Below are 13,026 nucleotides of genomic sequence, written 5' to 3' on the forward strand. Positions count from 1 at the left end.
TAAGGTATGTGAACTGATCCCTGACAGTATTGAAATTTTTATTATCGAATGGAGCATAGTTGCTGTAGGCAGTTATTTTTTTCGTTTTAATATGTGGTAAACAAAATGTTTTATTGATCGGTGTAATATCTTGCAATACAATCCTGTATAGCGGAAGGATCAGTCAGGATTTTTTTTTTTTTTGCAAATATGGATTAGCATGACATAAATCGTTCTGAATTATTGTATACTTATTTCATTCCATTTCTCCACCCAAGAAAAAAAATCACCTATTTTAAGACTTTCATTTTCGTATAATGAAGAATGTTTTTAAAAATGCCTTTAGAGGAAATTATATATTTCCGCTTAAGTAAGAGTGCAATTTCAGGAAGTTTTGGTAATAGTACGTTTTCCATATAATTTTCGTATACTTTTATTTTTGTGATAGCAATCAATTTTAATGCGAAAAGTTTGTACTTAAACGAAAGCATTGCATATAATTAATTTCCGCCACTTCTAACTACGTTTAGTCAATTTGCGCGTATAATTTATTATACGCGCAAATCGGCTGAACGCGGTTAGAAAGTATCGGAACGCGAATGGTACGGAACACGATAGTGTTTTGTCGTTTCGAGCAATCCGCGAGTCCTTGCGCATAGCGTTCGTCTTCTGTTTTTTTTCCCCGACGGTGCTGCCGTCGGTGGTCGCGAGGAAACGATCTTCCAGTGCCGCCATACTGTCAACCATTTTTAACCCGCAGCTGTAACATCTTGTAGTAGTATGTCTATGGATCTCCCTAGTGGAATCAGGGTTTCCAAACGCACACTTTTTTCGAGAAAATGGCATGTCATGGATGTGACTTTAGGTTATTATCGGGCGTAGAAGATCCCTTGGATTATTGTATAAGGAATTCAACAAACTAAATCCCAAGGCGACGAAAAATTTCCTGGAGGAGAAAATCGAGAAAAACTGATGTTGTCCGGATATGTGCGATTGAATGTACTGAGGACAATTTTCGATGAAGCACATATTTAGGGGTGAAATGAGTGCTAATGGAACCTAACCTAACAGGCCTAACCTAACCTTGTAGGCATACTTCGTTCCCGTGAATGGCTAGTGACAGAAAGTGTAAAAAAAAAAACAAAAAAAAAACTAACTTGCCCTACGGATGCCGGAGCGCCGGCTGTCTGCTAAACTGGGTGTCAGTGTAGGATCCGAGCACTTCGATGTTTCTTGGAATTTTGAGGGAGCGGCCTTTTCACCCCTCGCAGGTCATCAACCGGCAGGGTTGGGTCAGTGTTGCCAATCTCCGAATGCAGAATTTCCCTTTTACCAGTGTAAAATTTCCTTTTTTCGACCTAAATTTCCCTCGATTTTCAAAACACATCTGAAGCTGTATCTTTGTATTACTATAACTGTTAATCAGGACCGTATATAAGGTGGTTTAGTGGGTTCAAACCCTCCATTGAATAACATACTAGAAACTGATCATAGTTTCATAATATAATTATCCTAAAATAAACATTTGAATTTTAAAATAAAACACTAGTGTATTGAAAAATCCCCAAACCAAAAAAAAAAATCGTTTGCGGCGCAATGATTGTCTGACTTTGAAACCCACCCATTGTCAAAGCTTAGCTAGGGGCCTGCTGTTAATATTTTTCTTTTGACGCCTGTTTTGCCTGAGGAACAAACTTTTTATTATTATTATTGTTAAATATTTATGAAAATCATAAAAGTGTGAAGTAATGGGCAGCCACTCAATACGATTTTTTTTCACATGTTTCCCAGATATCTTTTCATCCGGTTTCCCAGATATCTTTTCATCCGCAGATAAATCCCCACGACGTTTTCTAACCTTTTTGGGAGTTGCAGGTAGCTTCCTATCAGTCACCTCTTCCATTCTCATTGCAACAACACAGGACACACAAAGTCACACACACAGCCACTAAGACACGTTCTGAAATGATGGACGGAACAGAAAAAGAAATGAAAATCCCGTCCCAAATTCTTTCCAGTTGCAGAGCGGCTCGTGCCTTGAGGCATTTCTAGGAAACGCGACAAATATAAGATTGACCGGTCAAGGTTATCTATAACAGGGAGAAAGAAAGCTTACTGAAAAGTGTCACTGTTGTTAACTATTCATTTGGAAAAAGTACACGCTGAAAAAAATATTTTCGAACTTTTTAAAAGAATGAAACGAAAATGTGAGTTTAAATTTCCCTGTTTTTTAGCTATTTTTCATTAAATTTCTCTTTTCCCTTTTCACCCTCAAATTTCCCTGTGCCGAGGGAAATTTCCCTGCTTTTGGCATCACTGGGTTGGGTATCGCCGTTGCGTCCAAACAATGTTTCCAGCTCAAGTAGTTTGTGACCAGATTGAACAATGACCGCTTGTACGGCGGTAAACCGCATATATGCAAACAGTTACAAGTGGTCTCGAATCAGAGGGCAACACACGCTAAAATAAGTATAATGGTGGCAGGATGCCTATGTAGATTATCATAGTAGTAGTAGTATTCGCACCAAATAACTATTCTACTATTGGAACAGCCTAAAACACGCAACGTGTTAAAAATCTTGATAAACTGTGCGATTTCTTGAGTAGCACATTATTTCTCTCGATTTCGTGAAGACCGATTTTGAAAATCCTCCTTAGCAAAGGATGCCTCTGCGATGGCGGGTTCGATACCGGTGAACAGTGGCGTGCCCAAGGGGAATTGATGGGGGTTATACCCCCCCCCCCTTTGGCCCAGTATTCCTAAAAAAAGAACGTCAAAGTTAGGAAAATATGACAAAATGAGGGCTAACTACCAAGAAAAAGTATACATAACCCCTCCCTTTTGAAAATCCTGGGCACGCCACTGCCGGTGAAGGCACATTGTGATTTGGATTCCACTTTAAACCGTAGATCCAGTCCCGATTAGCATTACAGTGCATAAAGTGGACTTATATCCTGTCTCAGTTCCTTAACAAACCTATCCAAGAATAAAAAATTTAAACAGGTAAACACATTTTTTTGATTTTGAGGAAAATTATCATTTTTGGCTATTTTTGGTTCATATGAATCTGCCTCGTCCTCCTCCGTGGCTGTGCGGCCTAAGGCGCTGTGCTTTGGGCTCCGACTGCGGGACGGCATGGGTTTGAGTCCACCTGAGTTGTCTCTGGGTTCTCGCCTCAGGCACGTATCTAGAGATATGTTTCGGGGGGGGGGGTTCGAAGCAAGTGTCTCAGGAATAATAATAATTAAATTAAAATAATTATATTAAATCAAATTCATACTAATTAAAATACATAAATTAATATTATATTATTATACGAATAGGTAAAGGACTGTATAAGAATAGAGATATAACAGAGCATATTTATTACGTAGCTTACCTGTAGTTAAGAATGGAATAATTTACATAAAAACAAATGCCGTGTCAATGAAATTAATGTCAAGTAAATGAATAATTGAATATTTATAGAATAACAAAAATGATGTTACATGTAGTTGGAGAAAAGTAATTTCTATTTAATATTTTATTTATATATTTTGAGTAGTAGTGTACATAAATCTTCTATGTAATGTCATTCACAGCCGTATGATCCCAATTACCCATGCCTTCTAAAAAATTCAGAGGAAATTAATAATCATCGACTTCATTTTAGTAATTACTTGGTAAGTCTCCCGGACTCCTGCCCTCCCCCTAAATACATCCTTCAAAGCTGTATGATCCTAATATAGTCCTTGTCTTCCAATAAGTTCAGAGGAAATTATCCCACAAATGCTAAATAGTATATTTTCATTATTTAATTTTCGTACTTAATAAATGTTTTTGGGTGGGGAGGGGGTCCAGACCCCCTAATTACGTCCTTCCTGTCCTTCAAAGCCGTAGATCCCAATATAACCCTTGTTTTCCAATAAGTTCAGAGGAAATTATACAACAAAGGCTAAACGAATACATTTATTATTATTTTATTAAAGTACTTGATATGTCTTTCGGGGGGAGTCAGAACCCACTGGACTCCCCTAAATATGTCCTTGCTCGGCCTCTTACGGGCCGGTGGCAACCCACGATCTTGAGGAAATTGGGGAGCTACAATTGAGTAACGTTAACCGGTCATAAAAATCTCCTATAACGACGGGGGGATTCGACATGCTGACCCCACGTCACCCCATTACCGGTTTTATTATTATCATTATTATTATTATTATTTATTATTATGAATCTGCCTCGCTCAATAAGTTTATTTTATTGAATCAAGCACAATAGCCAACTCTTGCAATGAATCACTGGAAAGACATTCATGTGTGGTTGCACATATATTTAAGCATGTAATGAATAATTATATTCTTGTGGTAAGGAGTCGTTGTCATTTAACAAACTTTATTGATTTATTCTATCAGCATTATTGAAAATATTGTGCCATGCTGAACTTAACCACTTAACAAAGGCACATTGATTGCTTAATGAGGCATTTTTCTTGTGTTGCAGAACAGGTTCAGTTTCTAGAGTATTATAATGCTTTACACAATTCGTTCGAAGAATGTTGAGAATATTGGATGTTTTATCAGAGGGACCACACCCGATAATATATCTGTGGATGTTTTACAGGTTTCATCGCATTTAAGATTGTAATTTTCCGGTGCAACATGTCTGTTGCCACTCAGGCTGAAGAGCCTGATGACGGGGACAAAGTTCCGATTCATAGGTTGCAACACTTACAGGCAGGAATGACCTTGGCAAGAGAGAACTCTGATTGGCACCCTGTTCACAGCTGACTCAAGAAGCCCCGCGACCGACAGAACTCGAAGTGCTCGGATCTTACCTTGACATCAACTTTTGCACGATTGAACGTACTGAGGACATTTTTTGATGATGAAGCACATATTTAGGGGTGAAATGAGTGCTAATGGAACCTAACCTAACAGGCCTAACCTAACCTCATAGGCATACTTCGTTCCCGTGAATGATTAGTGACAGAAAGTGTAAAAAAAAACTTACTTACCCTACGGATGCCGGAGAGCCGGCTGCAGGCAAGAAGGATGTGTCATGGAATAAATACGTGAAAGATGCTGTGAAGGTAAGTTAATCTTTTTATTTTTTACTAACGTAACCTAAACTGGCTAACTTTGCATGTTTCGTGACTTGAAAGTATAATTTCAAAAACTCAATAATTCGTGGAACATAGGAATTTTCATGCACAATAGAGTTGGAAACACTGATATTCGAAAACAAAAGAAGCGTTATTATTCGCAAAGCAAGTGATATCGCACCGTGAGGAGCTTTCCGTAGCATTCAGGAAAATGGCTTATTTTAGCAGAAAATGTGTTTGTTTTCGTGCAAAAAGCATAATAGCACCTTCGACTATGTTCCGCAATATATAATTGGTAAGTCCTAACCACGAGAAACACAAAATATCCGATTTAAATGTGTCTCCGATCTATGAAACTGTTAATGTTTTTTCCTCACCACTTTTTGGTACGCTTGGCTTTATTCTTTTTTACTTTCGTTTGAAACAGTATCATTTTTCTTTTTCCGAGGCTGCTCTGGTGTAGTAGAAATTTCAATTTTTTGTACTACTTCTACTTCCAAAGAATCTAAGTCGGTACTAATCTGATATTCCCCGGACAGATTTCTTCATTTTTACAGAAGAAACTACTGACGGTAATAAGTTCCTGTAGCATTGTCTAACATCTGGAAGGTGTTTTGTGTGATGTGGGAATGTTTCATAGCAGAAATTCAACCATTGACGCATAGCCCCACGAACCATTTCCAGTAAGGTTAGGTTAGGTAGGGTCACATATAGGTTACACTAGTTAAAAATTGGTTTCAAGAAAAAATATGTGTAGCCCCTCACACCATTCTCGCATAGACCCACGAACCAGACACATAGCCCCACAAACCATTTGCGGAAGCGACTTTTTTTTTTTTAAAAAAAAAATGCAATTACTTTGATCAAAAAACGTGAATACACATTAAAGAATGTTCCGCGAAGCAGATAGGTAAGTAGAAATGTCAAAAATTGACAAAACGATGAAGTTACAAGTGTCCGTGGAATATCAGATTTTTACCTCTAAGTCATTTTCATCCGGTGCATACTCGGGGTCAGCATCACTATCATAACAGCTTTCATCTGAATCCGAATTTACTTCAACTTCGGAACTTTCTTCGGCTTTATCGAGAGCAGCCAGTATTGCATCTTCACTGTCCAAAACGTTTGACATTGTTTTAGTCTTCCAATTACTTGACATAACACAGAAAACAATGCAAACTGTACTCAAACATTCAACAAAAACACTGATAATGGTTCCGATTGTTTTATGGTTTCTCCTAGCACAAAGACTAATTATCGTAGAATTTTGGAAATCATTGTCACACGAAATTTGAACCTTCCTTAAAGTAATGAGCACTGTTTGGACTTGAAAAAGAGTTATTTATGACTTTATTTTAATGCAAGCGAACCAAACCTAACCACGAAAGCATATATTGAACAAAACCTTAAGTAATCGTTAAAACTCCACAGTATATGTTAACAGACGTACATCGAAATCGAACCATGTAAAAATTGCATTCGTAGCATGATGAAAATGCAATAAAACAAAAGGAACTTGGGCCAAAACACCCATCAAAGGTAGTGTTACGTCAGACTTGCGTGTATGAAAAAAGCTGTGGAGCGATTTTACAATACCGGACCCTTCTCCAATTTCGTTCATATTTCGCATACTCACTAATTTAGGGCTCCTAATTACGAATCTGTTTGAAGTTAAAATTTGGCGCTCACGCCCCTTTGCAAAAAAATGGGGGTCCTTGATTGCAACCGGCAATGCACGATTGCTCATTATTTATCGGAAGTTTTTGCATTTTGAATACTTTAAGAACAAAATATAGGGCCTATATTCTAAATTTTAACTATGTTTGCCTTAACCTAACGTTAACGTGAATGGTTTGTGGGGCTATGCGGGAATGGTTTTTGTTGTGGGGCACTGTTGAAAAATGTCAGTTTTGAGTAGTTTAAGAACAAAATATATATTCTAAATTTTAACTATGTTTGCCTAAGCTAACCTTACCGTGAATGGTTTGTGGGGCTATGCAGGAATGGTTTTTGTTGTGGTGCACCATTAAAAAATGTCAGAATTGTCATTAAGTGTCCTAAATTATTGACTATGCGAAATATGAACGAATACCCCAATATTATTAATATGTACCCAACTGAAAGTGACTAAGAAATAGCTTTTTTCAAAGCAAAACTTTTAAAATGAATTCATTTCCTACCTTCAAAGATGCCATCTTCCTCCCACCAACAACTCACAGATTACTGAACAACTGAACGCTCCCTACACCATTGCCAAACTAACCTGTAATTAAATTAGTCCACATTCCACATACTCTTCCCCTTCTGAGTTGTCACTCTCACTTCCCTCATTTTCCTCGGGCTGGTCGCAGTTTTTCAGGGGGTTATATAAAGTTCCGGCGAGTCTGAAAAAGTCAATTGTACGGTCCAAACCTAATTGACTGCACCTCTTCAGAAACATGTACAGTAGAGCGTCGATTATCCGAACGTCGGTCAACCGAACGACCGCTTAACCGAACTGTGTACTCGCTCGCACCTGTTACTCTCCCACCCTACCGTCCATCATCCTTACCGTATGTAATATGTACATATTTTTGTTTAATAAACTGTACCACATACTATATATTCCTACTAAAGTTGCCTTTGTACGTTACTTTGTAATACTTAAAGAGATGCCTGTTTTTATGAATAAATTTACTGTACAGTACTTCTTTTTGGCAAATAAACATGTACAGTTCGATTATCCGAACAAACCAGTTTTCCGAACACCCATGTCCCAATTACTTCGGATAATCGACGCTCTACTGTATTTGGCCAAGTATCCTGAGAAGAAAACTTTCTTCATGGCATAAGAATTTATATTAACTTTTGCATGCCTCCAGGTCGATTCTGTAGTATTAGTGTGAGCCCCAGTCTCCACATCCATGAAGCTCACACTGTGGTTTACCTTGAGATGTTCAAAACCTTTGTCATTCAGGTTATTGTACGCCTTCCAACAGTCTGATATTATTGTTGTACCCGTTAGAATCCAGTCCATAATTATATTCACTAAGGTGTCAGTGTCCCTCCTCTCGACTGGTACTAGAAAGCACCATCCACTTCCTCTCTCAATTCTGCCGAAAATCCACTGCCCTTCAACACGATGGTACTTTCTACGGCCAAACTTCGACTCGTCAATTTCTACCACTTTGCTGACACCTCCAATTTTCTCACGATTTTCGTAGAATGCGTGCTCTACAACCTCCTTACAAAATGAAGACCAGTCAACAGCTGTTTTAGATGAAATTTCAGCCTGATCACAAATAACGTTTAATGTGCAATTGGACGTCCACAGTTTGACAAAAATGCATAATTGTAACAATGATAATTTTGATTTACAGAAGAATGTTTCCTTTCTAATTGATATGGAGTAATTGCACCACCGTGACTTTTTCTTCTTTAACACAAACTTCCCTTTACACTTCCATGAATACTTATCTATTGACACATCGTCCTTGTTCAAATTTAATATGTGGACACATATAATTCCCTTCTTTAGGCAGAACTCCAAAATCCATTAGTTTCTTAATGAGTCCATGCCCTTCTTCCTCCACACTCCACTTACACAACTGTATTACATTAACAATTATCTCTTCTGCCATTGTTCCACCCTGAATGCAATCCTACTAACAATGCAACAGTGTGGCAATGCTGTAGACAACGTAACGAATTTCGAACCTCACTTTTTCATATGAGCAAATATGGTTTCCAATCGTTGTTGATGTTTCAAAAATCATCGTGGTAAATCACAATGTCATTTTACAACTTCTGCACGTTAATTTACAATTTCTACACGTGACAACCAAATCTTCACTGCAAATACATCATCAGGAGTCCATAATTAGTGAGTATTAGAGTTATTAACAAAATTATGCCTTTTTTTCGTATTGTAAAATCACAACCTTCTACATGTTATTTTTTAAAGTTCCACACGAGAGTGCCAAATTTTAACTTCAGATTTGTGATTAGGAGCCCTAAATTAGTTAGAATGCAAAATATGAATGAAATTGGAGAAGGGTCCGGTATTGTAAAATCATACCAAAGCCGTTAAGGGCAGGGACACGTCAAACTGGCGTATAAGCTCTAGAAAAAAATATCCACATACAACACAGGAATGCAGAGTCCACCTGCACTCGATACCGGTCAGTCGGCAACTGATACGAGGAAGCACTGCTGTCATGGGGCACGCCAGAAAGGGAGAAGAGAGGGAGGGGATCCTACCATCATCTACTTCCACGTAAAATTTACGTACGCTACTTCCACATAAAATTTACGTATGCTACCTTTCTAGGGTTAGCAAACATATTTTTGTGTCTGAACAGTAAAACACCATGGTCTCTAATGCAGCATTTTAATATGAGATCTGGGTTGTCATAAATACTTATGTTTGAAAACTAATTTATTAAATACGGTGCAAATAACTCATAATATTGTGCTATGCATTTCACCCCAACCAGGCAGGCTTTTAAAATTAGAAGAATTTAAGTTTCTTCTTACCCAGAATGTGGAACGACCGAAGTCCGCACATCAATGTTCAACATAACTGCAACATTGCAGACCTGTAACATTCAACATAACTGCAACATTGCAGACCTGTAGTAGTAGAGAAAGTTTTTGTAACCAATAAGTTATTGTCACAGAAAGTTATCCCACTTTAGGTTTTAAAAAATTGGGACATAGACTAAAAAAAAAGACTGCCCAGATAAAATGCCACATGTGGTCAACTTATGGTAGGAACATGAATGCTTGTACTTTAACAAAAATACAAATGCTCCCTTGGTAATATCGTGGCCAAGATTGTTATCTTGTAATCCAGAAATTCCATGTATAATTGCTGGTGCAGTGAGCACACTGGCTGAAATTGGACAATTAAATTATTACACACCTACAAGGAAGTACACAGACATATACATGCATTAGGGCTGAGCTAATACCGATGCGATGTATTGGTATCAGCCAATACAAGTGGTATCGGTATTGGTAGAAAGTGGTGTTGCAAAACCACTTCAACAACACTTTGGTACTGGTAGATATCACAAAAACAAGTAACTTTTCCTCATAAACATTACCTCAAAAGTGCTTAGTTTTTGCATTCTTAAGTGCTTAAAATCTAATATGTATTTAAGCAACCCAACACTGCAAGCGATCACTCTGACATAACTTCCATGGGTGTGTGGCAGGGCTGCCACTAGCGTCAATTGCCAGTCTTACCTAAGCAAAATACAAAAGAATAATGATACTTGCAATGTTGTAAGATGTATTTACAAACTGACCAAGACAAAGAATTTCCAACAAACGTGGACTGAAATTCAAATGTTCATTCTAAAAAGTCTCTATTGTATTCCGACTGTCATGCAATATCAATAATCGCAAAAGAGGTGTGTGACAGATGTTGATGAAATTGACAAACAAACAAATGCTACATAATGTGCTCCCCTCCTCATTTGGAACATGCAGACTTTAACAATTTGTTCGGAAATTATGCCTTGGCATGTAGCAAAACTTTTAATCAAGTTTGTCACATAATATGGGAGCAAGCCCCTTTACTGGGAACAAAATAATATTAAGGGTAAAACATATAATTTTATTGTCTGTGTATGCACTAATTGACTTTTTTCCTGGTCAGACAACACACCGAAGACTTTAGTTTTTTTTTTTTTAAATTTCTTATGTCCACTGTATCCGAACCACTGCATGTCTCCACCAGGTATCGATTCCAGTGTGACATCCTTTCCTGTCATATACAGTATGTAACATTGTTATTCGTACACATAGAATTTCCGAGGAAAAAATGTCATATCTACTAGTAAATATAATCATTTTCATATGTACCTGGAAATTAATGTTAATTAAGGTTTCACCAACAAATGTCAATAAAAATGTATGCTCAAAGTGTATAAACAGAGCATATAATTTGTGTGAAAAGAGAAAAACACGCTGTTTCATGCAACATTGTTATTCGTACAGGCAAGAGTTTCAATCTTCCTCGCATACAGCGCCAGTGCTATTCGGGCGATTTCGTGCAGTTTGCAACTTCGTAACAAGTTTGAACATGCAGGCGCGTTCCCCGTCAAGCGGATTGCTGGCGTAGGTCTGTCGTCTATCTATCAGCGTGTTCGAAATGGGCAAGGTGAAGGAACTTAGTTCCGATCTGAAGGATGTTATTATAAATTTGGCCCTTAGAGATTATTCGTTAAGAAAAATTGGACAACAGTCAATAAATCACACTGCACAGTTCAATACATAGTAAACAAATTTAGAGAGGAAGGTTCAACACAGAATGTGCCAAGAAAACCAAAAGAGAGACGGTTGAATAAACGTGATGAACTCTTTATTTTAAAAAGAGTGCGAGTGTTCCTCAGTTCCGACCGTTAGTAGAAAATGTTGATGGCAAGATGATGTCCGACCAAACTGTCCGACGTGCCTTGTGGAAGCATGGATATCATGGCAAAATACCACGAAAGAGGCCGTATGTAAATAAGGTGAATCGCAGGAATAGATTTTCATTCGCGAAAGAGCACATACCCAAGGACCAGGAATTTTGGGATAGTGTCATATGGTCAGACGAGTCCAAGATTAATATATACTGGTCAGATGGGATAAATAGTGTCTGGAGAAAATCAAATAAAGACAATGATCACATTAACACAGTTCCAATAGTTAAACACGGTGGTGGGTCATTAATGATTTGGAGCTGTATGTCGTCCAGAGGTGTTGGTACCATCTAGTTTATTGATGGTATCATGGATGCATATGTCTATTTGGACATATTGAAGAACAATGTAAAGCAGAGTGCCCAAAACATGGACATGCCGCCTATCTACAGATTCCAACAAGACAATGACAGTAAGCATAAGGCGCGAGTTAACATGAATTGGCTAATATGGAATGTGCCCAAACTACTACAAACACAAGCTCAAAGTCCAGACTTAAATCCCATTGAGCATTTATGGGCAATATTGAAGAGGCGAGTCCATAAAGCAGGCATCAAGTCCAAACAAGAGTTGAAAACTGTTGTGCAAGCCGAGTGGATTAAATAAGCTCTGAAACATGTCGGAAACTGGTTAATTCTATGAAGAACAGATGTCAAGCAGTAATTAAAGCCAAAGGATACGCATCAAAGTATTAGAACTGTCAGTCAATTTGCTCTGAATATATTTTTTTCTTTTATATTATTAAGTGTACGAATAGAAAAGTTGTACAAAAAATGGCATGTTTCTCTTTCAGTTTCATTTAATTTATTATTGTCATTGGATATACAGAATTTGGGTAAGATTTTATGTTCCTAATGATATTAGTTATTGAATTGTAAAGAAACAATTTCAAAAGAGTGTATTTCCTTTCAGATATTAAAGCATTTTCTTTGAAAATCCGTGTGTACGAATAAGAATGTTACATACTGTATGTATGATTGATGTGTGCCATTGCATTTCTGTGTTTACGCCAGTCACAGCAATGACAAATTGATGTATCCTGTTAGGCTGTCTTGGTTGTTCACCCTCCCCTCTCCTTGTTCCCCTACATTGCATTGTTTTAGGATGCTGCATATTCTCACTTTTCTTCCCTGGATAAGCTGTAAGCCAATTCCCAACATTGAATATCATCAATTATGTTCATTCTTTACTACACTCTACCACAGCGTCAAAATCCTCTCATCTTCTGCAGGATCCATTCTAAAATGGCAAACAATACAGCTTGCGGGTGGTTAAAAAGATCAGGGATATAAAATTTATAGGTCGCACTGGGTGGATACGATCAGGTCCAAAAGTAAAACTTGTTTTCGCTAGGCCTGGAGCCAAACTGACAAGTGATGAGTGAGTGGGGTGTGTTAATAACAGGGTTGGCATTTTGCCTGTTTCATTGTTTTTTTTTTCAGGTTATATATATATATATATATATATATATATATATATATATATATATATAAATTAAAAATGAAATTCAATTT

At 37.6% G+C, this 13,026-nt stretch overlaps 1 protein-coding gene across 4 annotated transcripts in view; it reads left to right on the plus strand.

The window, feature by feature from the left end:
- Positions 1 to 13,026, plus strand: part of LOC146004237 (uncharacterized) — an 82,402-nt gene that overhangs the window by 5,148 nt on the left and 64,228 nt on the right. For 2 of the 4 annotated variants that reach the window (XM_083142915.1, XM_083142919.1), the window contains exon 1: positions 4,812 to 5,048. The exons of the other annotated variants lie outside the window; for them this stretch is intronic. The gene's annotated coding sequence lies outside the window, so the exon portion shown is untranslated. Of the gene's footprint in view, positions 1 to 4,811; positions 5,049 to 13,026 lie in introns of those variants that run through there. 4 annotated transcript variants of the gene reach the window in all.

This window comes from Lepisma saccharinum, chromosome 21, assembly GCF_977018435.1.
Source record: "Lepisma saccharinum chromosome 21, izLepSacc3.1, whole genome shotgun sequence".
Taxonomy (NCBI): Eukaryota; Metazoa; Arthropoda; class Insecta; order Zygentoma; family Lepismatidae; genus Lepisma; species Lepisma saccharinum.